Source organism: Protopterus annectens, chromosome 11.part0, assembly GCF_019279795.1.
Source record: "Protopterus annectens isolate FY-2018-M chromosome 11.part0, PAN1.0, whole genome shotgun sequence".
Classification (NCBI taxonomy): domain Eukaryota; kingdom Metazoa; phylum Chordata; order Ceratodontiformes; family Protopteridae; genus Protopterus; species Protopterus annectens.
In genome coordinates, this window is record NC_056745.1 from 377,665,192 (window position 1) to 377,692,848 (window position 27,657).

The following is a 27,657-nucleotide window of genomic DNA, read 5'->3' on the forward strand; positions in this document are numbered from 1 at the left end:
CCAGGTTGGTGGCAAAGCATGAAGCATCAGAGACTATCCATGTGCAACTAACAGTGGGTAAAACTGCCTTACAGTTTATAGCCTGCTACAGACCACCCTCCCAAACCCAGGAACCCCACTCGGCCTTTCTGAGAACACTGGAAAATATGAAGGTCTCTCCAAGCACCATTATATTGGGTGACTTCAACTACCCAAACATAGACTGGGAGCATTACTCTAGCTCCAACACCCTAGCCCAAAGGTTCCTAGAATTTTTAAACTCAAATGCTATGGAACAACTTGTTACCACTCCCACAAGAGGGGAAAACATACTGGACCTGATCATCACCAACATGGGGACTCTATGCTCCAGACCAGAAGTGTATCCCTCACTGGTAAGATCAGACCATAAACTAATCTCACTGGATATTCACATCCCGACCCCACCCCCTGCCCAGAAAACCACAGTGAAAAACTTCTCTAAAGCAAATTTCACACTCCTCAAAACTGAGGTGGAATCCTTCAAAGCCCCCCGGGCCTGTGGAAAATACGGCCCAGACCGCAGAATCCTTTATAAACACATTCTATGAACACCTTCAGGAATGCATGGATCATGCGATCCCAAATAAAACCAAGACCCAATCCTCCAAAGGCAGACACCCTGTCTGGTGGACCCCAGCCATAAACAAACTATACAATAGAAGGAGGAAGCTACTAAATGATAGAGCAAAATCCCAAAAAGGGAAGGCATCACTGATCAGTATTAGCAAAAAACTACGGGCACTCATAAAATTGTCTAAGGCCAGCTTCGAGAGAAAAATTGCACAGGACACTAAGGATAATCACAAGGCTTTCTTTAGTTATGTTAGGAACCTGGGTGGTAATTCCCAGATATGCTCAGAATTAGTCCAAAATGACAAAAAATACACTGAACCCACAGACATTGCCAACATCCTAGCTGATAGGTTCAGCAAACTTCTCCCCACCAAAAGGGCAAATATCTATCCCAGCAGAGTGCTGCCCCCCTGACATCTCAGATGCTCAGGTGAGAGCCGCCCTCTCCAAAGCAAAAAACACAGCATCAGTGGGACCAGACAGTGTCCCAGGCTGCATCCTACATGAAATCCAAGAAGAGCTAAACCCAAACATAAAACTACTGTTCAATCTCAGCCTTACTACAGGATATGTGCCCAAAGAGTGGCGTACAGCAACAGTGGTCCCTCTCCATAAAGGTGGTGCCTCAACGGATCCTGGAAACTATCGCCCCATAAGCCTGACTAGCTTGGTCTGCAAAGCTATGGAAAGGATCATCATGGACCTCATAAATAAAGATACTGGGGACCTACAGACACTGGATCCTACCCAGTTCAGCTTTGTTAAGGGCAGATCCTGCCTCTTAAACCTGGTTGATTTCTTTGAAACAGTCACCAAGGCCATTGACGAGGGAAGGTGGTCCACACAGCCTACCTGGACCTTGCAAAGCCTTCGATACAATACCCCACTCGGGCATTTTAGATAAGCTCACCAGCTTAAATATAAACCCCTATGTCACTAGATGGATTGCAAACTGGCTCAAGTACAGAACCCACATGGTTAGAATTGCTGGAGCCATGTCAGACTCCAAACCAGTTACAAGTGGTGTCCCACAAGGCTCAGTCCTGGGACCTCTCTTGTTCGGTATATATTTCTCAGAGGTACAGGCCAACACGGAAGGACTGTGGCTGACCAAGTTTGCAGATGACTGCAAACTGGGCGCCATAATTGACTCTCCAGCCGACACAAGCATCCTCCAAAAGGGCCTCATAGAAACAGACAACTGGTGCCAGAGCCATGGTCTCAAGCTAAATGCCAAAAAGTGTATAGTCATCCCCTTTGGCAAAACAAAGTGCCCACAAATTACCACATAGGTGATAATCCATTAAGTACAGAAGAAGTAATTAGGGACCTGGGGACCCAAGTTGATAGCAATCTCTCATTTGACAACCACGTGGCCAAAGTGGTTAGAAAAACATTTTATATAGCCCACCTAATCATGAAGGGATTCACATCTAGATCAGGGGAGGTCATCGTGCCTCTTTACTCATCCCTCATCAGGCCCATAATTGAGTACAATGCCCCTTTTGGGATGTACCTTACCAGACACCTGCAGCAACTGGAAAGACCCCAAAATTACCTCACCAAGAGGATCAAAGGGCTCAAACAGATGCCATATGCTGCCCAGTTAAAGAAACTCCAGCTCTACTCAATGGCATACCGCCTGTTCAGAGGCGATCTGTGCCTGACATATAAAGCCATGTCCAACCCGGAATTAATGGACATGCTGCACCTCAGAAAATCCAAATCCCATCGAGCTACGCGCTCGAGAGACTTGAACCTCAGCACTGAAATAAATAGGACATGCTGGAGGGACAGATTCATAACCCAGAGGCTCCCTTCACTCTGGAATAAAATCCCAGTCCAGGTTAGGCAGAGTCCCTCATTGACTCTCTTCAAGAGGAATCTTGATGAGTGGATGGGAGATCGTAGGTTTACCCCGGGTATCACTTCTGTGTCACTGTTAGACAGAGGCACAGTATACTAACCTCGAAAAAGGGCATAGCAAAATAAATTTAAAATGGGTGGCGAAAGCCAAACACATTCTGGCTAGGCTTATAAATGCCCTAGGGCAGATAGCGTAGTATGAACCTATGAACCCATAATTTCTGTCCCAACATTGTTCCCTTAAGTTCTGTTTTCAGTCCATCTCAGCAAAGGAAGTACTTGAAAAATGTAATAAAAAGGCCAACTGTTTCTCCAGTCATGCCTGTGATGCATTGAGTCTTGACAATTATTTTTAACACATCCAGAATAATTACTAGCCATTACTTAAAAAAAACAATTTAAATGTAAGATGTTTCCCTATAGCCTATGCCTGACATGAACAGTTCTCTCACTTGAAAGACCCTCCCCCCATTTAGTCTTGCTTTTGGTGAAAAAAATCTTCTGAAACCATACCTACCTGTTGGAACTGTCTGTATTCTGGTATCTGCAAAGTAAAATACACCTACGGTTCCAAACAAGATTTCTTAGACAACTGAAGTGAACCTGTGCCTTTTTTGCCTTGCAGATAAGCAGTTAAACAGTAAGAAAAATTATATACCCCCATTTGCCACTGTAAAACATTATTTCTACACACCTTTTAAGGATGTGACATTTGCTTCCTAGTAAAATATTACCTTAGTGTTGTATAGCTGTAAATTAGAAGAAGGATCAAATATTTTAATTGCCTTTTTTGTTTAATCATATCTCCCCCAAACACCTGCAAATATCTCTTTATGAATTGTAATCTGCAATGTAATAGTGCTAAATGTCTAAATCTTCATTTTTTTTTTACGTCATTATTCAATGCCTTTAATAGATTTTTTTATGTTGTACAAAAAATGTCTGTTAACATTATCAACAAAGTTAATAAAAGGAAATGTAAATTCAAATAAATTAAAACATTTAGTGTTAAGTCTGTCATTGTTCTTGGGTTGTGAGTGACGAAGGTCCCAAAATCAGCACAGCCACACAACTAACAAAAGTAAAAGAATTAATGAATAAATAAAATAGTTGCTCACTGCGGTGTTGGTCATTCTTAGGCCTTTTGATGTGTCAATGATAAGCATGATTGTACTAATTGTTTTCAATTTTAAATGCTGAATCAGGTTATTTTAATACTGATTTTTTTTCAATAATAATTTCTTAAGAGGAAATTATATACAGGTTCTGTTGTGGTCTTGTGGTTATGAGATTCTTCTGAAGCATTTTCATTTGCATTGGTTATTTTGTTTTGAGGAGAATCGTGGCTCTGCTAACTATGGATGTAGTACACATATTGATTGTTACCTCAGGGGATTCGTATCAACTTACCAAAGACAGGTTCTTCAAATATAAAAACTTCAAAAAAATATTCAACAAAGCTATCTTTAGCAAACATTCAAGGAAAACTGCACCCTCACATCATCCCCTCCCCCAATAGATATATGCCAACTTAAAGATTACACAACAGTAGAGAAAGAGGCAAACTCGACTGTTGATCGATTTTTTTTGACAAACGTACTTTGAAAATTTCACATTCGCCAAGTCTACCTTCGGTGACCTGATGTGATCCTCACCTCAGGAAGTAGAGGAAGATTTGAAGCATCTTAAAACAGCATGTGTGTAAATAACACAACAGAAAAATATCTGCATTTGAGTGAGTTGTGGAGGTAAAGTGCTTAAGGACAGCTGGTGGTAGAAGGTAGAAGTCCAAGAAGTTGTCAAAAGAAACAAGAAGTGTAGGGAGAAGCTGAGATAAGAACGATAGACCAGACTGAGAAGGAATGCTTGTTAGCTAACAAAAAGCCTTAGAGAGTGGTCACATTGGCAAAGAACAAGGTTTCAGATAACCGCTGCAGCTTTTCGAAAGTGACTTGGTAGAATGCAGAAAAATTTACTTTTTTAGGTTGCAAGGCAACAACAGAAAGAGAAGATAATTGGTAGACACCATTCTTAAGGGATGTCAGCAACAATCTGTTAACCATTCCAAAGCACATCAAAAGCAGATGGAAGGAATACTTCAAAAAGCTTCTGAAAAAAAGAAAAACCCACAGAAGCTGTACTGCCACAGGCACAATCACCAATAAAAGAGAAAAGGGAACCCACCATAGAGGAAGTATGATCCCATATCCACGGTATGATCCCATTTACTTTCAGTAGGGGCAATATATAATTATCAACCATGAGATGGATAAGGCCGCTCTAACACCAGATGGGACTGGTGAATTTGTGCATCACAACTGGTAGTTTGTGGATTATTTAAAACTGGTTGTGGGCTGCAAAGTATAATTTTCCACTTTTGTCATTAATGTTTAGAAAGATAATGAAGAAGAAACTTCAAGTTAAAAAAAGTTCCTTTTTTCTTAGTAATATTTGTATAAACTGTAAGTAAAAAAGCTCTTCTCGGTGATGCGTACAACAAATTTCTTGAAGTTAGCTGCATGTTATATTTTAAAGTAGTTATATGCAACTTGCATAGGTATCCTAAATGTGAGTTGAAGGGGAGTCTTATCAGTGACTGTTGCCAATGCCATTGACATTAAAGTAGGAATGTACTTTTATCCTTTCTTTGGCAGAACTCTGCTAGCAGATTAAAAGAAGTCTGCAAACAGAGGTAATCAAGAAACAGCTGAACTGTGAACTATGACGTACTTGTATGAAGAAACGTTAAAAAGTAGTACTTAAAGAAATGACAAAGTAGTTCATTCAAAATAAATGAAGTCTATTACATTGAAGAGAATATAAGCAGATTAATTTGTACTAATAACAACTACCTCAGCATGAACCATAGTAATACAAGATCTCTTCATTTAATGTTAACCAGATCACATTTTCCTGAAGCCTATAATTCAGTTAATTGAGAGAATGCAACTTGGTTTTCACATCTGGGAAGAAAAGATGGGACAGGAAAGAATGGTGTGGGTGCAGAATGGAACAGAGTCTCTAATGTGTATTGACAGCATGATTAAACCTCACATTAGAGGGGATGAAGCCTGTGGGTGCAGCTATATGGTACATCTGCCCATATATAGAGTCATAATTTTCCTTTTTAGAAAATGTATATGGTAGTGTGTGTTTGTTTTGAGCTAAATGGGTTAGGATTAAAAATGAATATGTGCATACTTTTTTTAGTTTTGTTTTATTTTTTGATTGTTTTTATTGAAATAAAGGTCTGGGAAAATATGACATGGGTCTAAAGAGAGATAAGCTGCAATTGCATATAAGTTCAGGCAGTCCAACACTAATATATGCATACAAGTTGAAAACATATATTCAGAAGTCTATCCTATAGATTATATTAAAGTAATAGCATCTTATTTGAATGTCTGTCTTATCAGTCATATCATGGAATGTGAACAGCAGTGTAGGTATGAACTAGAAGTAGACTGTCTTGAATTGTATGAAGTGTGGAGTACAACTAGCAGTATTACAGGAGACACTCTTTGATAGAAATGAGCATTTGAATTTGGCAAAGAATATTCCAGAATGGTTGGTTATTCAGCAAAATATTAGGAAAATGTATTTATTTGACATTCGTTTACTGGGAAAGTGTGACTGGGATAATATCCCATTTTCTGCAAAGGCCCAGGGAGAAAAGCTCCACATTTCCATAATATGGTTTCAGTTAAATAAAGTTATTACAAAGCCTAATACAGAAGATTGACATATTAACTGAACAAAAATTCAGTATACATTCATACAGTGTGAATTTATACATGCATAGTGCAAATATTTGGACAGATATACCAATATGAAAAAGAACTATGTCCATAGATAAAGCATTCACAAGTTGCAGTTCCTAAAGATGGCATTAAATACACTAAGTACACACTTTGGAACAGAGATGACAAGGTAATATAGCCTAGGCAAAAATGAAAAGAGGGATAATATTAACTGATTGCAAGAGGGAATCCAACAGTGATAGATAAGGAGAAGAAAGACTTCAAGAGTAGATTTGTGGGGGCAAGGGTTTATTGGCAAGGAAGGAGGATTACAATAGGATGTACCTATATCCCACTTAAAACTTCTACTAAGGAGCTTAACAGAATTATGAAAGAGGTAATGAAGATGTTCCAGGGGATCTAGAAGGGAAATTGTAACAAAAGAGTGTAGATTTCTAAATAAGTATAAGAGAATATGTGGAGTAAAAGATTTGAAATTACCTGCAGGAACTGAGACAGAGTTTGCATATTATTTTCCAAGGTACAATAACTAGACTAGATTGGACAGAAACTGTATTTCACAAGACCACGAGTATTTAATTCATCATTTTGAAACCCATCCAATAACTATTTCAGACCATGTGCCAAGAAAGACTGAGATAAAGATACGGGGCAATTTAGTAAAAATGAAAGACTGGCATTTTCCTACTTTCATATTAAAAAAGTGGATTTTAAGGAATACGTTGTGAAAATGATTAAAGAGTTGTTCATGGTGAAGTATTAGACTAACTGCCATTAAGAGCCGTTTTAAGCCTTGACAATAACCTGAGGTCAGAATCAAACCCTGTACTTTGTGTCTCTGAGGTGGAAACTTTAATCATGTCAGACGCAGAAAAGAGGGAATGTACAAATTTCTTTAGAAGAGATAGCTGAAGAGTGGGACTAAACTATGTTGTAGAAATGAGAGAAAAAGAGATGAGGAAAAGAAGTAATAGGAATTAATTAGAGGAATTATCAATGCTTAAGGTTCTCCAAATGAAGTGGAATGTTACAAAACAAGAACAGGAGCAATTATTGAGTCCTAAAGGAAAAGTAGGTAGTGTTTGGATAACATGCATGAGTTTAGGAAAGTCACTGTTAAAACAACTATTTTTGATAACAATCCCAGAGCGCAAAAACTGTTAGAACAATAACTTGGGCAACAGAAAGTAGAAAGGGGTAAGGCCAGTCTAAGGGAGACTATGACTAGAAAATCACCACAGATGTTATAAAAGTATTGGATATATATTTGAAATTCTGTGGAAATGTGGATAGAGCAGAGGAATGAGGATACCAAGAAAAGACACAAATGGACAGATTTATGGAAGACTTAAACATGTCAAGGTTAGACGAAGATGAGGCTCAGTAAGTGATAGCCAAGATAGGAGTTGATGATATAAAGATGGTAACATATAATCAATCAACAGTGAAATCTCCAGGAACAGATAGTATTCCTGTCAAAATTTGGAAGCTAGGAGGGAAAAGCGATAAAGATCTGAACTGTGAAAACAATATTTTAAAGGAAAAACAGTGCTAGCATCTTGGAAGAAAGCTGTGGTGGCTGTACTACACAAAGAGAGAAAAGACCCTTTAAATCCAACTTTATATAGACTAGTTTCAGTTCTGAACCATGATTATAAATTATTTGTTTATACTAGCTAAGAAAATGGCTGTGGTATTGCCAGAACTGAAATATGGATCAGTGTGTTTTTATGCAGGTAATACAAACATTTGACAACCTTAAAAAAAGGTGATTATTCAAAGAGAAGCAGAGGGCAAAAAGACCCAGTTGTTGGTGGTGGGTCTTGATGCAGAGAAGGCATTCAATAGAGAATGGCAGCGGCACCATTTGTGTTTCTTGATGGAATGATGGGGTTAAGAAGCATGAAGGGCCAGAGGCAAGAATCAAGGTGGAAGGATTCCTCTCTGACAACCAGAGTATGAAGAGAGAAAGCAAACAGGGGTATCCTCTCTTTCATTTGTTATTTGCCTTATACTAAAAGCCGTTGGCAAAGAAACAAAGAATTCACAAATTCAATGGGATAACTGGTATTGTACTCAAGAAAAACAGCCTCGTTTGTAGATTATATTGTTTTGGATTTGATAAATCCCAAAAAGGGTATTTCAGTGGTGTGAAACGTTTTTGAGACCATTTCAAGTTTTTTTTCAGGTTATAAAATAAATGGGGATAAAGCAAAGGTTCTATAGTATTAGTAAACTATGTTCCCACAGAGTAATTGGTTCCACAATACCACATTTATAGAAACATGATAAAATGAAGTGTTTAAATGTTTGGATTAAAAAGGAATCAATTACATCAGCTAAGGATATGTGGAAAGATGCTGAATAAAAGATAATACAAAAGTGAATAGTTGGAAGCTGTTGACAATGGATATGGATAATGAGCTACAAGCAATAAAAATGTTTAGTTCCTTTAGTATTGTATACAAGTCAGATATTTTTTCAATCAGAGGAGAAGCTGTGGACCATAATTAATAATGAATTGAAGGAATTTATTTGGGAGGGGAATAAGAACAGTAAAGTAGAAAAAAATTGTTTCTCCCCACAGAACAATGTTATTTATGATTACCAGAGTTGAAGGGATTCTTTAGAGCAATATAGATGAGGCTGATTTGCAAGCTACAAGCAGAAAACTACAAATCAAAATGGAAAGAAAAGATGTTAAAAGTGGATACCAAAATAAGAAGATAGTAGGAGTTTGGAGGAGAACAGTAGCAACCATGCAAAATATATGTACAAAGTAGCAGAAAATATATTGAGATGTATGCCAACACTGGAATGGAGAAAAGAGAGGTTACCATTTGGAATGACTGTAAGTATTAGCACAGAAAATAAGCAAGAGGGAGCTGGAATTTATTGGGGAAAATTTAGCAAGGAACCCAGGGTATTGGGAGCAAATAACTAGAGAGGGAAAATTCATAGAGTAGGATGAGGCAAGCAGAAGTTCAGACTGCAGATTGAAGACCGCCTTCACTACCAGGGATTGTTAACAGTATAGGCATACAGAAAGGGACAGGGGAGTGTAAAAATGAAAGGCAAACTCTGGTTGAGTTTATAGTTGAGTCTAGAACAGAAGCTGTGTTAAAAAAATATATAGTTGGTAGAGCATATAAAATAATGTATGATAACTATAAGAATCAATCAGAAGAGGTTAGAAAAGACTGGGAAATGAGTGTGTCAAGGCAATATTTGCTCCCAAGTATGCAAGGAAATCTAGAACGTGTAGAAATTTTATTTGAAAATGTACTTGGGTATTTTTATACCCCAAGTAGACTTCAGAGAATTTTCTATAGGTAGAGTCAGTTGCTGAAGGTGTGATGAGAAAGAGAGGGATGCCTGTGAAAATGTTTTTTGAGAATGTAACAAGCTGATAGATTTTAGATGTTCCTTAGTTTCTTAGTCAGAAATGTTGGGGGAGCATTTTTTTTAGTAAGGAAATGATTCTTTTCAGCTGGGATATAGAAACTGAATTGCCTAGACACAGTAAGATCCTACTAAGTTTTATGCTGCTGGATGCAAAAAAAAGCAATTAGTAGGAAATAAAAATCAAAAGCAAAATCAACTGCCACAGAATTGTTCAATATTGCAAAGAGATGGGATCTTAAGGAGAAGCAATATTTCAAGGCATGCTGGACTTGGGCATTCTATGTAATGTTGAATAATTGTTAACACAAAAAATGTGTATAATTTGTTCAAAAAAGGTTAAAAATTATTGTAGTATGTTTTCTGTTTTATAATTGAACGTGTACTCATGGCTGTGTGCAATGTGTAATATTAAAAAGATGTTTAAAACAAAAAAGGACCTCATATCAGTGTTTGGTGTTACTGGACTAAATAAGTGCATTCTGAAAGAACCTTTTTGCATGATCTTGCTGCATCTCATTCTTCTGTTTGCAGAAAGGAAGCTCATTGTGTTCTTTGGACATTTAGGGCACATTTTTATACAAAAAAATAAGGGAGTCCTGGAATCTCCTACACTTTTAAATAGGTGCCAGTCAGTACCAGTTTCAGATTCATTTGGTCTCACCTCTGCCAGCAGGGTGTTTGCTAAATGTATGGCAGTTTTGGCAGCTTTTATCAGGCTGCAGGGAAGAAATGTCTTTCTGTACCAAGACTGCAACTGTTGAGGGTCTACTGTTAGTCAGGAACCACTCTCTTCCTTGTCCAAGTCCTTTGGCATTACAGTGAGCACTGCATTGGCTTAACTGGTGTCTAGGCAGACCATAGCTTTCAGGAACTACTCTCTGTCCCTGCCCAAGTCCTTTGGCATTGCAGTGAGCACTGCAGTGGCTTAAGTGGTTTCTAGGCTAACCATAGCTTTCATCAGATTTGTCACTGGACACTATCTTGTCAAACCTTCTTTACTCCCTCTGCACAAGATCCTAGCTCTTCAGTAATCTGTACCACCAGATTCTGTGGAAACAAATGGTTTTGGCATCTCTTTATCTCAGAGTCCCTGGTTCGATGGTCCTGTCAATTTACATTGTACCCCAGGACCACTTTCACATGACAGTATTCCAGTAGTCATTGAGGGTTCAGTGAACCCAACTTCTAAATCTTCTACACTTCCTGACAAAAGCAAAACAAGGAACTGACATTGTCTCTCTTTGAGCAGCAGCTTCATACCCTGTTAAATACCTTTCATGGAAGACACTGTTCTTGGTGGCAGTCTCCTCTGCCAGGTATGTTTCAGAACTCCAAGCACTGATGTGCAGAGAACCTTTCTTGTTTTTTTTTTTTCATCAGACAGTGAAGCTCTGTTTGTACCAGTCCCTATGTTATGCCTGAAGAGGGTTACTAAAATTACTTTGAACTAGGCCAACCAGCTTCCATTTTTCCCCTAGATCACAGAATGCAGGAATGAGAACTGTACATTCCTTGGATATACACAGACAGCTGTTTTTTTTTCATATGGCAAAAATATTTAGCAAAACTGAATTTCGTCTGTTTTGCAAACAGGAAGGAAGGAAACTATGTACAATCAAACCTTCTTCAAGTGGCTGTGGAGTTGTATTGTTTTTTGTTACCAGCATCATGAGAAGCAGGTGCCAGACTACATTAGATTTCATTCTACTAGAGCTACATCTGCTACCACAGCCTTTCATAGGGGAGTGAATACCCACACAGTTTTGAAAGCCACGCTGATCTGTTGTCCACACCTTCTCAAAGCACTACAACCTAAGAGCAGCATCCTAGGCCAGAGAAGGATTTGATCTTTAACGAGCTAATTTTGCCCAAACCTGTTCTTTTTCTTTCTCTGTTTTGGATATCTTCTGAAACATGTCTGCTACAGTGTTTACTGTGATGAAAATAGTACAGTTGTGTTAGGAACTTACCATAGTTATAGATATTCAAGTAGCACCACTGTTAACAGTCTTTGTTCCCTCCCACCTGTCTCAATTTTCTCCTTCCTTTGTCAACCTTTCCTGAGGTTGGAGTGTCAGTCCTTTATTTTTCTTCTCCTCCCTTGTTACTTGTGAAACCATGTGGTTTCCCATGTTTTTGTGAGCTCTCTTTGGATTCTCCATATTGGGCACGTTGGGGTAGATCGGGCTGGTGCCAGTATGGGAGTAACCACCTGGTCCACTGTGCTCAAAGGCAAAGTAGCACCCTCCTTCGGTTTGCCCAAGGAAGAAAAACTTGAAAATTATATCAGCCAGTGCAGCTTTTATTTGACTGACATTGTGGTGCTGGAAGCAGGGCTTCGTCCAAAGCACTAGGGTGGGGAGGAGCTTTGAAAGACTGGCATACTGTGGGCTACTTGCATAACAGGATATCCCAAAAGTGAAGACTACAATACTGAAGCTACTTGAAATTCTACAGTTATGGCAAGCTTCTAAAACAGCTGTATTTTCCCTTACTTAAACAATGGCTTCTTTGTGCTTTAACAAGGACTCTAGTAATGGCCTTTGTTTGGGTCCTTGGTATCATAATATGAGATGGAGTTGAACATTGTTTTGTGTTATTCATTGTTGCCTGCAAGGATGATCCAAGAATCATAGTCTTTGAATTAGGTAGCTGTATGGACATTTTCCGGCCTCCTTGGCCTCTCATATGTATGTCCACAGATGAGGCTGCTTCACTGGACAGTGATGTGGCAGGGGCTGTGGATTTACTATGTATTCATAGACCTTTTATGAATGCCACATCTGTATGACTTGGGTCTGGAATGGTGGACCTTCCTCATCAATCTCTTTGCAGGTATCTCTTCTGAATTCAGACTTTCTCATTATCTATTGATGGATGTATCATTGCTAGGAGCCCACATGGGATCTGCCTTTGCACAGGTAAAATGGAGGCTTCATAAAAGGGGATGGTGCATAAACCAGCTTGAGCAGTGAGCAGTGTTACTTAGCCGACAAGCTCTGGGAGGGGAGTAGAGGCTGGAAACCTTCATGCCTCTTTTAGACAACCAGATAATATGTGATGCATGAGGATTCACAAAAACATGGAGTCAGTGATGCAGCTTCACAAGAGTCAATGCTGAATTAGAAGTGGGACCTCTTTGCCTCATGCAGCTGTTCACATCCTGGGAAAAATAAACATGCCGGACGATTCTCTTACTTGAGCTTCTTTTTTCCTTTTTTTTGTTAGAGCTAACAATAGATCAGGACTGACTGTTCAGGATCCATCAGGAGTATGGCATCCAGATACTGACTTGTCTTCCTCACTGAAAACATGATAGTCTCACTGTTCTGCTTGGCACTTGTTAATAGTGGATGCATTATTAGCAGTAAGATTCTTGTACACCTTTGAGCTTTTTGTCCGATTTCACAATTTTCTGAAAATCATTCAAAGAAGAAAGACCAAAGCTATTTGTTCACCTTTTGATGATTGAGAAAGCTGTAGTTTCCGGCCTTCAGATCCCTGACAGTACTGCAGCTTGTTTTGTGCAAACCAATAAAGTACCCCTTGGTTGTGATATTAGCCAACTCCACCTAAGGCACAGGTGGACTGTTAAATTTTCTCTTCCGCCTGACTTCTGACAGAAATCAGAAGTGACAGACGTAGCAACAAATCTTTCTATCATCAGATGTATTGTGTTAGAGATTTTCACGTGGCCCGAGAAGTATTGTATTCAACTACTCTTAATTTGCTGCATATCTAGGCCTATGTCAGGATCCATTTGACTTGGGTTTTTGTTACTTTGCTGTCCATGTACATGATTTGGGCATATCTGTACATCATAACCTTATGCAGTGTACCAATAAGTCCCAGCACTGAATGTTTAAGGAGTTCCCTAGAGTTTCATGTCTTTTCCAGACTTGAAGAACCAGTCTTGTGATTTGAACTTCTTGACTGATGAGTTTTCTATCTGCCATTTGAACACTCTGGATGTATGGAGGTTTGTGCCTGGGGAAAGTTTTCATGTTGGTTTCATTTCTGGCTTTAAGATTTCTGAGCTGCTGGCCCTTAATTGAAAGGACCCTTTCTGGTCTTTGACAAGGAGCAGAAAACACAAACTCCCTTAGCACTAACCCACTTTTTCTCATAAAAGTGATTTAACAGCTGTCTGTAAATTAGTCCATTCATCTACCTATTTTTTTTCTGGGGCAGAACCCAGGGGAGAAGAATCATCATACTCGTGATGTATACCAGCAGAAGAAAGTGCATTAGGTCTGACGACATGCTACTAATTTCCATCTTTTCATTAGATAGAGAGCTTTCAAGTGGATAAGCAAACCTTTTCCTAGTGGGTTGCTCAGTAATTTGTTGTTTACCACTATGTGGCCACCTGTCCTTTGGAAAATGATGCTGTCAGCAACCATTGTACCATGGGTGTAGCTACTTTAAGTGCATGTTTCAGGAAATTGTCAGTTGTGGACATTTATTCCTTGGACAATTAGTTCACATTTTCACCATTAGCCCATGAGTTGAGGAATGAGGACTCTTCGCTTTTCTCTGCTATTGGGCTCTCCCTTCTTGGCCCTTGGCCTTTGACATCCCTCTGACCCTACTCTGTCATGGTAATTGCTTTACAGCAGTCACCCTCTGTAGACTGTTTTCTGATTTAGATCCAGCATATGTGTTCCTACTGTAGCATTTGACCTACGAAAAATCCCAAATCACTGGATGTTTATTATCTTGTTACAATCACCTTGTGTCTGGACTGTGTACAGCTTGTAGGAATTTATTTTTCTGTAAGTCAAGCATAAATTCATAATGCCTTTTTTATTTATTTATTTATGTCTTTAAGGTTGTGAGTACAGTGGCTGATCCCTCCTTCCTAACATGATATGATGTTTATTAACAGAAAGTATACATGTCAGCCATAGATTGCTCACTTGCTTCATTTTTTCATTAAAACCTGATCCGTTCAAACCATGTCATCATAAACATGATCACAAAAGATCTGATTTTTCTTTTGTTTATGCACATTTGGGAACAAATTCTCTCCTCCATACCCATTCAGGGAGATTTACCTCTACAGCCTTCTAAATGCTACTACTAATGCTGAGATCACGCAGCCATGCTATAAGTTGTAAAATCTCATGGGAATTGTGTATTCATCCAGGTGTTTTTGATGGGGGTCTATATCAATGTTAAGTTGTCAATCTCGCCTTCATTCTTGCTGGATGGGTTCGGAGCCGATCCTCGGCTCCGACTCGGCACTTGCTTAGCTTGAGAACTCCTTTTACCAGCTCGAGGCAACCCTATATCCCATGATGCAAGGCGGGACTACCTCAGATCTCGTTTGCCGCTTTGCGAAGAGGTCTCCTTTTTTGCCAGCTGAGGTAAGTTTGAGTTTTTCAAACAGCTTAGTCAGGGTTTATCTCCCCCTTTTCCTTTTTTATAGTGTGTAGTATTCATACAATCCACCCTATTCCCCATATAGTTAAAAACTTTTACTTTTTATAAAAAGTTTAAAAATTTTCAGTTAGGCCTAGGCCTCCCTTATTAATCCCTATCTGTGTGTCTGTGTTTGTGGGATTAATTGTGTGACTGTTTTGGGGTGTGTGTGAGTATTTTTGTTACTCTTTTTCTTGGACAATGTCTAAGGAGGTAAAGGTCTCAGGCTTCAAGAAGTGTGACTCGTGCTGTCAGAAAATGTCTCTGACAGACGGTCACACTTCTTGTGTTTACTGCCTGGGGCCTTTACATCTGCAGGACTCCTGTGCTTTGTGTCACTCTTTTAGCCAGCAAGTCCTGCAGGAAAGGAGGAATAAATTAATCCTCCGTGGCTTACTAAAGCCGGAAGGTTCACCCACTAAACCTGGGTCCAGTAAGCCTTCCAAGCCATCTAAGGGTCAGGCTACAGCTTCCAAGCCTTACCCTGTGGCTCCGACTCCTTCGGAGTCGAGATCGGCTCCGGCCGGAGCCGATCTTTCTTCTTCTCAGGTATGGTCGGTTCCGATCGGTTCCGACACCCAATCTGCTATTGCCTTGTCGGCTCCGGCTGGAGCCGACATATTATCCAGTATCGGGCCGAAGCTCGGCTCCATCTGGAACCCAGAGGACGTCGGCTCCGATGACTTCATCCAAGAAGAGATCTCGGTCCCCTTCTTTGGAATCTATCCACTCGGCTCCGGGGTCTCCTCTTTTGTCGGAGCAGAGTCATCGGAGCCGATCTTCGAGATCTTCCAGGCTGTCTGACCACGATTTAGAGAGGGTGGTAAGCAGGCTGTTGAAGTCGCAGGCACTGGCCCAAATGCTCCATAGCCTGTCTCAGCAGACTTCGGCTATTGCTTCACCCCTTGAACTTCCTCCTCCGACTCCCCACCAGTGTACGGAGCCGGAGCTTCTCGGGACAGCGACTGTGTTGGCGCCGGAGCCGATACATCCTTTTTCGGCTCCGTCGTCTTCAGCTTCGATCTCCTCCTTGAGACCTTCCTTGGAGGGATCCGGTTGTCGAGTTTCCCTTGTCGGCTCCGAGGAGGCTAGTGGCATCGGACCCTTGTCCGACTCCGCTCTCCCTCTCGGGGCTTCGGCTTTGGTAAGCTCGGCACCGACATCGGCCTCGGAGCCTTCCCTCTCAGTGAGGCCGGGAATTCCTATTTCCTCGGAACGGGAATATTCCGGCCTCCCGGGGAGGGGAGCCTTTGAGGTGATGAGGAGTGTCCTGGCACCTGAGCCAGGTCAACGGTCCATCCCTCTAGCTCCTCCCTCTTCGGTGCCTGTAGACGCCTCTTGCCAGCCTCTTGCTCTCAGGCCCAGGGATCCATCGCCCCAGGTTTCCCCATTGGGAATATCTTCCTCTTCCGAGGTTTCTCCTGACCCTGCAGGGGAACCCCCTCGGAAGAGGACGTGTAAGAGGAAACACACAGACTCCCCTGAGTCTACTACATCTGATACAGACTTAGATGAGTCAGAGGGTTCCCCACGATCCCCCTCTGAGGATGTCTCCTTTTCAGACATCCTTGAGCTCCTCAAACAGAGGGGGAATTGGCCCTCCATTGACCCCTCCGAGGATGAGTCGGTATACCTGGAAGCTTTTGGATCCCGACCCTCCACCTCCTGGGTGTCTCCGCCTTTCGACCCACTTATGCAGGTAGTGGCTCGGAAGGCATGGGCAGCTCCAGATTCTGTGGAACCTGTCCCCAGGAGACCATCCAAATTTATTACGGCCCCTACAGACAAGCAGTTTCTTTCCAAGGGCGTCTCTGTGGATGCTATGGTGGTGGCGGCCACCAAGAAGGAACTTCGGATCCTTCAGTACCTGTCCATCCTCCTAACAAAGATTCTAGGACCATGGACAGGTATGGAAAGCGGATGTTTTCTTCAGCGACCTTTGCTATGCTCGCTGAACTACCTTTGTCACTTCACCAGGCTTCAAAGAGATATTCTCAAGGAACTAGGTGAAGTGGTCCAGGATCCTTCTGCTGCTGGGGCTCAAGAAAAGATTGCCTCACAGCTAGCAATCCTGAATTCCTTATCCAACTCCTCCATGTGGCTCATATCCTATGCAGCCGATGGAGCGAGCAGGGCCGCAGGCACAGGAGTGGCTCTTAGACGCCAAGCCTGGATGCGGCTTTGTAATTTTGCGGACCCCTTTAAGGCGTCCTTCACCAATACCCCCTTTGACGGTTCGGCTTTGTTCGGACCTCAGGTGAAGGAAACCTTGACCAGGTGTGAGCAGGACGGCAAAACTCTTTCTGCCGTTGGAGTCCATTTTCCACCCCTTCTAGACCCTATCCCAAGGGTCAGAAGGGAGGAAGATGTGGTTCCATAAAGCCCAAGGAGCTGCGCCGGACACACGTGGTCAGTTTACCCCCAGAGGCAGAGGGGGTAACAATAATAGACGCCGCCCTAGGGGCAGAGGGGGTCCTCAGAACCAGGGCAACAGGGAGTCTCTTCCTGAGAAGCCCTTTCAGCACCCTGAGGTGTTGCCCGACTGTCTACCCTTGGAGGCAGTCGGGGAAGGATTTCGCTGTACCCAGTAGCCTGGCGTCCCTTTCACAAGATTTGTGGGTACAGTCAATCATATCCGAGGGTTACAAAATCCCCTTCGAAAGGTATCCCGTACCTCATCAATCCCTTCCAGACATCTCACCTGGTCAAAGGGATTTGGCAGAACAGGAGGTTTAAAAGCTCCTAGAAAAAGAGCCGTCCAGACTGTTCCGGCAGACCAAGTAGGATCCGGCGTCTACTCAAGATTCTTTTTGGTCCCCAAAAGGACAGGAGATTGGAGACCAATATTAGACCTGAGCAGTCTAAACAGATTTGTCAAGAAGGGAAGATTCCGGATGGTCACGCTTCAGTCCTTTCTGCCCTTTCTGGGCAAGGACAACTGGATGTGCTCTATAGACCTTCAGGACGCGTACTATCACATAAAGATTCACAGGCGCCCAGAAGGTTTCTCCGCTTCGGCTAGGGACCAGTCATTATCAATTCAGAGCCCTGCCCTTTGGCCTCACTTCAGCCCCCAGAGTGTTTACCAAATGCATGGCAGTGGTCACAGCTCATCTGAGACGTCAAGGATTCCAGGTGTTTCCTTATTTAGACGACTGGCTCCTCTCCGCCACCACCAGGTGTCAGCTTCTTCAGACCAGAGACTACACTCTGCAACTATGCAAGAGTTTGGGAATTTCAGTGAATTTCGAAAAATCTTCTCTGCAGCCTTGCCAATCTATCACCTTTATAGGCGCAGAATTAAACACCGTCAAAATGTTAGCCAGACTAACAGATCAGAGAATTCTGGACATCCAAAAATACGTTCGGATTTTATTGCAGAGCAGCAAAGTCAAAGCCAGATTGATACTAAAGGTTCTAGGTCTTATGGCTGCGGCCATTGTTCTTCTACCACTGGCTCGCTTCCACATGCGTCTTCTGCAGGGGATGTTATTCACTCAGTGGTCGTTACACAGTCTTCCGATGAGTCACGAAGTTTTAGTCACACAATTGTGCAGGACTCATCTGAACTGGTGGATATCTTCCCCTCTTCTTCATCAGGGCCGACCATTTGTCCCCCCTCCTCCGGTTGCCACAGTTACTACGGATGCCTCTCTGATCGGGTGGGGGGGGCATTATCAGGGCAGGATGGTCCACGGGACGTGGCAACCCATAGAATACCATCTGCACATAAATGTCCTGGAGATGAGAGCGGTGCTTTTAACGTTGCAAGCCCTCAACGACTTTCTTCCCGCGGGGACTATTGCAGTGCAAACGGACAACATGTCCATGGTCTGGTACATCAACAAGCAGGGCAGGACCAGGTCCTATCCGTTGTGTCGAGAAGCTCTCAGACTTTGGCAATGGGCAGTCTCCTCTCATCGGTTTCTGATAGCAACGCACATCCCCGGCAGGTCCAACCTCTTGGCGGACAGGCTGAGCAGATCCATTCTCATGCCTCACGAGTGGTCTCTCAATCAATCTATAGTGGACCAGATTTTTCTGAAGTGGGGCACACCTTGTTGCGATCTTTTTGCCACACCACAAAACAACAAGTGCCCCGACTTTTTCACCCTCTTTCCCTTACCAGGCCAACCCCTGAGAGACTCTCTAACCCAGGATTGGCCCCGGGGACTTCTGTACGCTTTTCCTCCTTTTCCCTTGATTCCACAAGTCATTCAGAAAGCCACCGTTTTGAGGGCCAAGTTGATTCTCATTGCCCCTTACTGGCCTCGACAAATTTGGTTTCCATCTCTGCATCGTCACCTCCTGGTGCAGCCCTGGCATCTGGACCCAGTTCCGGATCTTTTGATCCACCAGTTGGGTCAACAGCACCGGGACATTCATTCTCTCAACCTCACTGCTTGGTTGCTCCACTTCCTTCCCTATCCAGGCTTCCTATGATCTCTGATCCGGTCAGAGATATCTTAGTGGCTTCTTTGAAGTCGTCCACCAGAACCGTTTATGCTAGCAAGTGGCGACGTTTTTCCATTTGGGCAAATTCCAGAAATATTGATCCCTTTACGGCTCCTGTGCATTCTGTTTTAGATTTCCTGGCTGAAGTTTTTCAGTCAGGATCTTCTTCATCTACAGTAAAAGTTCAACTGGCTGCTATTTCCAAGTATCACGTTGGCTTGCAAGATCATAACATTATGTCACATAGACTATGCAAGGCCTTTCTGAGAGGAGTGTTTCTCCTGAAGCCGCCAATAAAACATCCTCCTCCACAATGGGATCTGAATTTAATGTTAGCATCCTTAATGTTACCACCCTTCGAACTGTCTGCTTCATGTTCATTGAAATTATTGACCTGGAAAACTATATTTTTACTGGCTGTCACTTCAGCAAGAAGGGTTTCCGAGATTCAAGCTCTCTGCATCCGTTCCCCTTACTTGGTCTTTCACAAGGACAGGGTATCCTTGAGAACAAATCCGTCCTTTCTTCCCAAAGTTGTTTCTCAAACTAATATTAATCAATCTATCGATTTACCAGTCTTTTTCCCTAATTATTCTGACAAAGCAGAGCAAAAACTTCATTTTTTGAATGTCCATCGTCAGTTCAGGTACTATTTGCATAGAAGTAAACAATTCAGGAAATCAGACCAATTATTTGTCTCCTATGCAGAAAACAGGAAAGGTCTTCCGGTGTCAAAAGTGACCTTATCCAGATGGTTGTCTTCCACCATTTCTTACGTGTATTCAGAGGCAAGGCAAGCAACTACTACCTTAAACCCGCAGCACACAGGAGGCAGGGTCTATCCACTTCTGCAGCTTTTCAGGATAGACTACCCATTGATACCATTTGTGCAGCAGCTACTTGGGCCACTCCTCATACCTTTGTCTCTCATTACAAATTGGATTTGGCCTCTAGGGACAGGGCCAGTTTTGGTTCCACAGTTCTCAAGAGTCTGTTCCATTGAGCCACCCTGGATACAGGTGCTAGGGACGTGGTCCCATCCAGCAAGAATGAAGGCGAGATTGACAACTTAACATTTAGAAGTTATGTACCTACCATAACGTTCCATGTTAGTTGTCTTCTCGCCTTCTTTCTTAAGGCCCCTCCCTCCTTCCCCCTGGCCTGGACAGATCTTGAAGAGTTTCCTCTTCTCAGGTTGTTTCCTCCTGAGCCTTCATTAGAGGAGTCCTTTATTATGAACTTGGTTTTCCTAGTTATATTAGGTTAGTCCTTAGCAGGGTATGTTAGCTACCAAACGAGATCTGAGGTAGTCCCGCCTTGCATCATGGGATATAGGGTTGCCTCGAGCTGGTAAAAGGAGTTCTCAAGCTAAGCAAGTGCGAGTGCCGAGGATCGGCTCCGAACCCATCCAGCAAGAAAGAAGGCGAGAGAAGACAACTAACATGGAACGTTATGGTAGGTACATAACTTCTAATTTCATCAAATGGGTATTCGGCGAATACCCATTCGTCGAACAACTATTTTATCAAAGCCGCTCTTCGTTGAACAGTGGATTTTAACTAGGGCAAACCAGGAGTTGCCCACCATCTGGAATTTGCCCCTTTTCCCCACTGTAGTGCAATCTCAGAGTTGGTATCTTTAGTTAGGGAGGTGTGGGTGACAGCCCCCCACATTGGCAAGTTTTAATTTTTTTTTTTAGTTGCTTGGTTGGTCAACCTCTTGTATGCCCTAGGTAAAATATGCCATTCGGTGAAGAGCGGCTTCAATCAATAGTTGTTCAAATGGGTATTTGCTGAATACTCATTCAACAAAATGTTATAGACCCTTTTTGATGACCTAGATTTTGCAGGAAATCAGACTAATTGAACAAATGAATGTAGTCCATGCCCCTAGTGTGAGAACTGGAGAAATGCAGAATTCTTCTGATGCAAATTATATGGGAATAGTTCTCAGGAGTTACCCATCGCAGTGATTATTTTCACAGATTAGCCACAAACCATACAGTGTCACTGTACAACCTCTGTTCACAACAATAAACCTATATGTTGTACTCAACCTTCCCCAACTTTCCTTTCACTCAGTTTATCTACTCCATCTGTTTCAACCTCTAACACATCCTGTACATGATCCAGCCACAGTCTGTGCTGGCACCTGTACCTATTTCCCTGGTATTGTTTCTCAAACATGTATTTTTACCTTGCTCCTGCAGCACACTGTTTTATAACTATCACTTCTATCAACATATTACTTAAGATTTTTTAAAAGCTTGCTCTTGCAGATTACTTTCCTTCCCCTTTCTTTATTTTGAACCATTATACTTTTGTATGATTTTTTTCATGACATACACATTTCTTTCTGTTGACATATACTGTTAGTTTGTGTTTTACTATGCGTTCTATTTGCATTTATTCTCTTAAAATGCTTTAAATCATTTTCATTTCATTTTTTTTCTCATCTGCATTTTGTATCTTTTGTACATGCATCTGTACTTGGGGCTTTTCTCCCCGGAATTCTGCTAAAAGGGGGGAACTTATACCCAGATGAACAAGCCCATTAAACAAATGCTAAAAAAATAGGCAAATAAATTAAAAAAAAATAGTGAGAGCATACCTCTTACATTTCTTCTTTAGACATTGATGTTTCTTCCTAGTCCCTTACTTAAGTCTGCCTTTAAACTTTGCTTAATCCTAACCCCCAACTTGTTAAATTTCTTTGTCCCTCTTCATTCATCTTATTTGTGCCTTAAGCAATTTTCTCAACCTGTTGAAATCTCCATTCTGTAGTCCCATACCTTGAGCCTGTTATTTTTGCCTTTGTCTTCCAGTTTTGGTTTAGGATGCTCTTGATTCAAAGGCTCTTAACTTATCCATTCTTATTAAGTATGACATCTAGAATGCTGTATTTTCTCATATCATTCTGCACTTGTTGGGTGAATTCTCCCTAATGTAGTTGAAAATACTTAAAGGAGTTTACTTTTTCTGCTCAAATTTAGAAGCAGAAATGCACAGTTCTGCTTTCCACATACTTCAATTCCCTGTAGGCACAACTTTTTTTTCCTCCAACCTTTTTTATCTTTTCACTATTTCAGTCTGGTGAGTGATGTACTGCATCCATCCATAAGTTTTTCCCACTTTCTGTTCTTGCTACCAGTAACATATGTTTGTCCCTAATGTTCGTTTCCTACCTCTTCTTCCACGTTGCCAGTTATCTTACAGGCAGTTGTACTCCTTTTGCCACTCCTATTTGGCATTTACTTCTAGGAGGCCATTCATAATATTATGGGTCTGTGGCTTACCCAGTTTGCAGGTGGCTGCAAACTTGATACTGTTATAAGCTTCCCAGAGTGCACCAGGATCCAAAAAGAGGGCTTGATCCAAACAAATTCAGTGTCAAAATCATGTAATAAAGCTAAATGCCAAGAAGTGTATAATAGTATCCTTTGGCAAAAATGACTCCCCTTGTAATTATCACATTGACAATATCCCCCTGAAAATTGATCCTGTAGGTGGAGATCTGGGAACATATGTCGACAATGAACTGCCCTTCGATCACCACGCATCTGCTATTGTATGGAAATCCTTTTTCATTACATAGGTTATATCTAAGGTATGATGTCCAGATCAAGGCTCATAATTGTTCCCGTATACTTGGCACTCATTAGGGCAATCATTGAATATAATGTCTCTTTTAGTATGTACCTGAAAGACCACAATGGTTTCTTTCTTAAAAAAAATCAAGGAACTGTCATATAAATTGTGTAGACCATGTCAAAGCCTTGTCTCTTCTCAGAATCATACATGCTTGTGAGAGGTGACCTGTGACTTGCTTATAGAGACTTGCTTATAGAACCTTAACTTACCCTGTTTTTTCAACCTTATTACATGTTCGCAAATCCAATGGTGTCATAAACACTTGCTAAAGGGACCTAAATCATTTTTACAAAATTAATAGAACATGCTGAAGGCATGTGTCACAGAGATTACCATTCATGTGTAAGTCTTCCACTCTATATAATGGGTAGTACTTCTTACTCTATTCAAACGTAATTTGGACGAAGGTAAAGGTAACCACAGATTAACACCAGTTTAGCACCTTGGCCATTACGGATTGGGTAAACATGTAATTACGCCAAAATATACTTGTTTTGCCCATCTTTTGATATTAATATTATGTAAAGACCAATAATTACCATGGCAATCCAAGGCTGGGCATCTTAAGATCCTCACAGACCAACAACGTAAGTATCTATGAACCTATAATTCATCGCCTTACATGCTCTAACACTTCTCCTTTTACACTGTTCCTTTTGTCCTACCTGAAAATCTGATTTTGTGGAACTCAGCCTGCCACAGTTCACAGCATATGCATCAATCTCATTATCATTTGCCTTGATTTTGGCCACTGTCCTTATGTCTGTAGATTCATCAGTTATCATTTCAACCCCCTCTATTTTCCAGCCCAAGCTTCTGGCATTAATCATTGTGGTCCTCAGCACATATTGCTTTCTATCCTCCCATTGTCCACATTCTTTTCTCTTTGTATTCATTTTCCTTCTTGCAGTGTGTGCTCTCCTTACTGTGCGTTTGTCCATTCTATGGCTTGCCTTTTTGTCCCTGCTTGTGTGTCTGATTCTTTCTTCAGCTTTGTTTGTCGTTATATGTACATTTCTCAATTTAAAGGTGCACTTGGTATTCTGTACCTTGTATATCTAAATTTCAGGGAGGCTGCCCTACCAGGGACAAGATGGAGTCCTTCCCTGGCATATACAGTTTTCCTGTACCATGCCACCCCCATTCACCCAATAAGCTAAACCCTTCCTCCCTTATCCACTCCATTTGACAGGAGTTTGCAATCCCTGATCATTTTATTTCATTTCTGGTCACACTGGCATTATTAGATACTTCTGAAGAGATTACCTAGACTCTTGAAATTTCATAGCTGACTGCCTGACCAATTTATGGGCCTCATTCTCAGGTTCACAGTCATGTAATTGTTGCCCAGACATGTTTCTACATGCAAGTACTTCTATGTGAATCTGTCTGACTGCAAACCTGCCCTTTTCAGTTGAAAGACCAGTACAGTTCTCAACATCATGCAACCAGCTAGTTGTGTACATCTTGTTATCTTGATAATATGATGGTGACTCTAATTACTAGGACTACTCACTGTGACTCCTGACCCTCCCACCACCTGGCATAATTTTGTTGCTGCAGATGTACCTTTGGCTCATGTACTAGCCCTTAGTTTTCTGATTACTAGATTACTTCCTTTGTGTGTAGCACTGTTAACAAACATGCTCAGACAGCCTGCTGCTGCTAAACAACTTGCCTCCTTGTTCCATTAGTTTTTCTGAACTGCTTTCCACTGTCTATTCCATCTTTGATTCTTCATTTGTTATGGACCTGTCATTGCCAAGGAACATTACTTTACCACTACCGTGGGGAAAGGGCAAATTTCATTTTCACCACCATACTGATTAATATGTACTACGTGCCATTTTGTTTATGTTGGCCAGCTATGATCAGTTGATGATATGATTTACAATCATATGGCCTTTTGATGAAATGAACTTTCATTGCTATGTGTACATTGAATGGCAGTTCGATCCGTAAACATAGACCCAACTTTTCCACACTACTTGTGCAGGCTGGCCATGACCTGCCTTAGAGAGAGCTGTGCTAGGCAAACAAAAGCAGGTTATAAACCCATTTAATCCCTGGTGCCAAGACTGTTAGTCTATTTCAGTTACCTGTTTGAAGCTAATCTAGCTTACTCTTCACTCATTGTGTCTTCATTATCAGCCTGCTTTTCTACATTCAATCAGGCAACTAAACCTTCAGTTAGATGTTTCCGTTAAGAATTTTTGCAGTTAAGACTTTCTAGAAGTCTTAATACCTCACCTCCGGTGTTGAAGTTTATGCTAGAAAAGGTGACCTTGCCTGGGTCTATATTACAAGCTCAAAAGCTTAAAAGAGTGAATGCTCTTTTATTGAACTTTAAACATCGAAACCACTAAATAACGAAAACACATAACAGTGATTTTTTCCCCAGGGAAAAAAAATCGCTGCTCCACCAAAAAAAAAATCCACTGCAAACACAAAATATTATTATGTATACCAACTCCGAGATCGCACCACAGTGGGGGAAATGGAAAAGTCTGGAAAACGGCCCAGTGATTTTTTCCCTGGGAAAACCATCGCTGTTCCGTGTTTTTGGTATTTAGTGGTTTCAATATTTACAACTCAATAAAACAGCGTTCACTCTTTTAAGCTTTCGAGCTTATGATATAGATCCCTTTGCCTTCCTGTGTATCAGTGGAATAAATGAACTTGAAATGTTTTTTGTGAAAGTCTGTATTCTTAGTTATGGTTACCTCAAGAATGGAACTCTCTGAACTACAATTGGAAATATGTAAAACAACATATGCAGAATTCCATTATGAGATGAGCAAATCATTTTGTACCATGGGTGGCATCTGCAATTTCCTTGAGCCATTAAGTTCAACTGTCATTGTTCTACCCCGTCTCCTAGAATGGTGGAGAACTTTATTGCACACTGTGGATGTTTACAGGCAACAAAGATGCTGAACCAGAAAGACTAATTATTTTAGAAATATCTCATCAACTTTTATTTTTTTCTTGCCTATTACTCAGCAAACATTATTAACTGGTTGGCTGTTTGTTTTTATTTTAAAGTCAGTGCAATCCAAGACCTTTTTGCACTCTCTGCACAACATCTGCAGCTTATGCCTGCAGCATATTTTAGAAATGTTTTGTCAAGTTGTATTAAAGATGGGAATTTAGATTATTATTATTATTTTTGGGTAATAGCAAAAGTAGAGTTTAGTACTTGAAAAATTCTTTTGACTGTGCTGGGAAGTATTTTTATTTTATTAGGTTTTAGGGAGAAAAAAAGGTTACTCCTAATAAAGAACTAGTTAAATGCAAAATATGATTGTCTGGTAACCAGTATAGATATAAAGCAGGTAGGCATCTCATCTACTTTTTGTGGATGATTTAAAATTATATAGTTTATCAGATAAGGATCTGAAAGCATAATTGCAGAGCTGCAGCTGGGACTGTTTTCCATTCTGGCACCCTGCCTTCCCAACTTTTTGTTTGGAGAGAGAAAGAGACAGAGAGAGAAAAGGTCCTTTCAGCTTCCCATTAGGTTGGTACTCCAAGTCATATTTCCCTGCCTCTCCCTGTCCTTTCATCTCTTCATTGGAAGGGCAAAAAAAAAAAAAAAAAAAGGTCTCTCTTTTAGCCTGGCACTCCAAACCAAGTGTAGTAAGCCGATTGCTATATTTTTAGCAGCTGACTTGCTGCAGCTTACCACACACAAATAGCTGATGCACTGAACTGCCTTTCTTTACTGACATTCCAAAATGCAGGTACAGAAAGAAGAATGCAGAAGCTGCACTTCATATTCATGCCCCCTGACACCTTGTGTTTAGGCAGGCTGCCCCTTTTGCTCCACCCTTGCTCACACCTCTCAACCTGGAAACATCAAAAATCTGTACAAAGGCCCATGAAAAAATAGGTACAAATCTGTATGATGATTAACATAAAATTTACATACATAATTATGTAAACCCGACCCACTCCAGATGGAATTGTGGGATACTAACGTTCAAATGGAAACTGAAGAATAGCCAACCAAAATGTGCCCCCCCCCCCAGACACTGTAGTAAATGGTAACCATTTTGTTTAAATGTGTAGCAATGATGTTCACTAGGAAGGGAGAAGATGATGAACCTTAGAATTTTGTTTTTGGTGACTTGCAGTATGTGGGTTTTGTGGTAAAAGCAGGGCATTCACTGGTAGGCAGTATTTTAATCTTAACAAAATAATGTTATAGTTTACTAAGTCATTCTCCATGGCCTACTGATCAGTGGTGTAGCTAGAGTTTGTGCCACCCGGGGCTGTCTTTGAGTTTGTTGCCCTTCCCCCTAACAAAATCATGGTTGAATGGGCCCCCCCATACACAGCCCTCCTCCCTGCAGCCATTCCAATGTCCTATTACTTGGCTATTTCACCTTATTCACTATAAGCACTATAATGTGCATACTGATTTACTTCTACAGTGATTATTTGGATTTCATTTAAAATTTGTATTTATTTTTATTTTAGATTTTATAGCACAAACACTA

At 41.2% G+C, this 27,657-nt stretch overlaps 1 protein-coding gene across 1 annotated transcript in view; it reads left to right on the top strand.

The window, feature by feature from the left end:
* The window catches only part of CEP290 (centrosomal protein 290), a 3,346,332-nt gene that overhangs the window by 84,969 nt on the left and 3,233,706 nt on the right, over nucleotides 1–27,657 (top strand). The gene's annotated exons all lie outside the window — the stretch shown is intronic.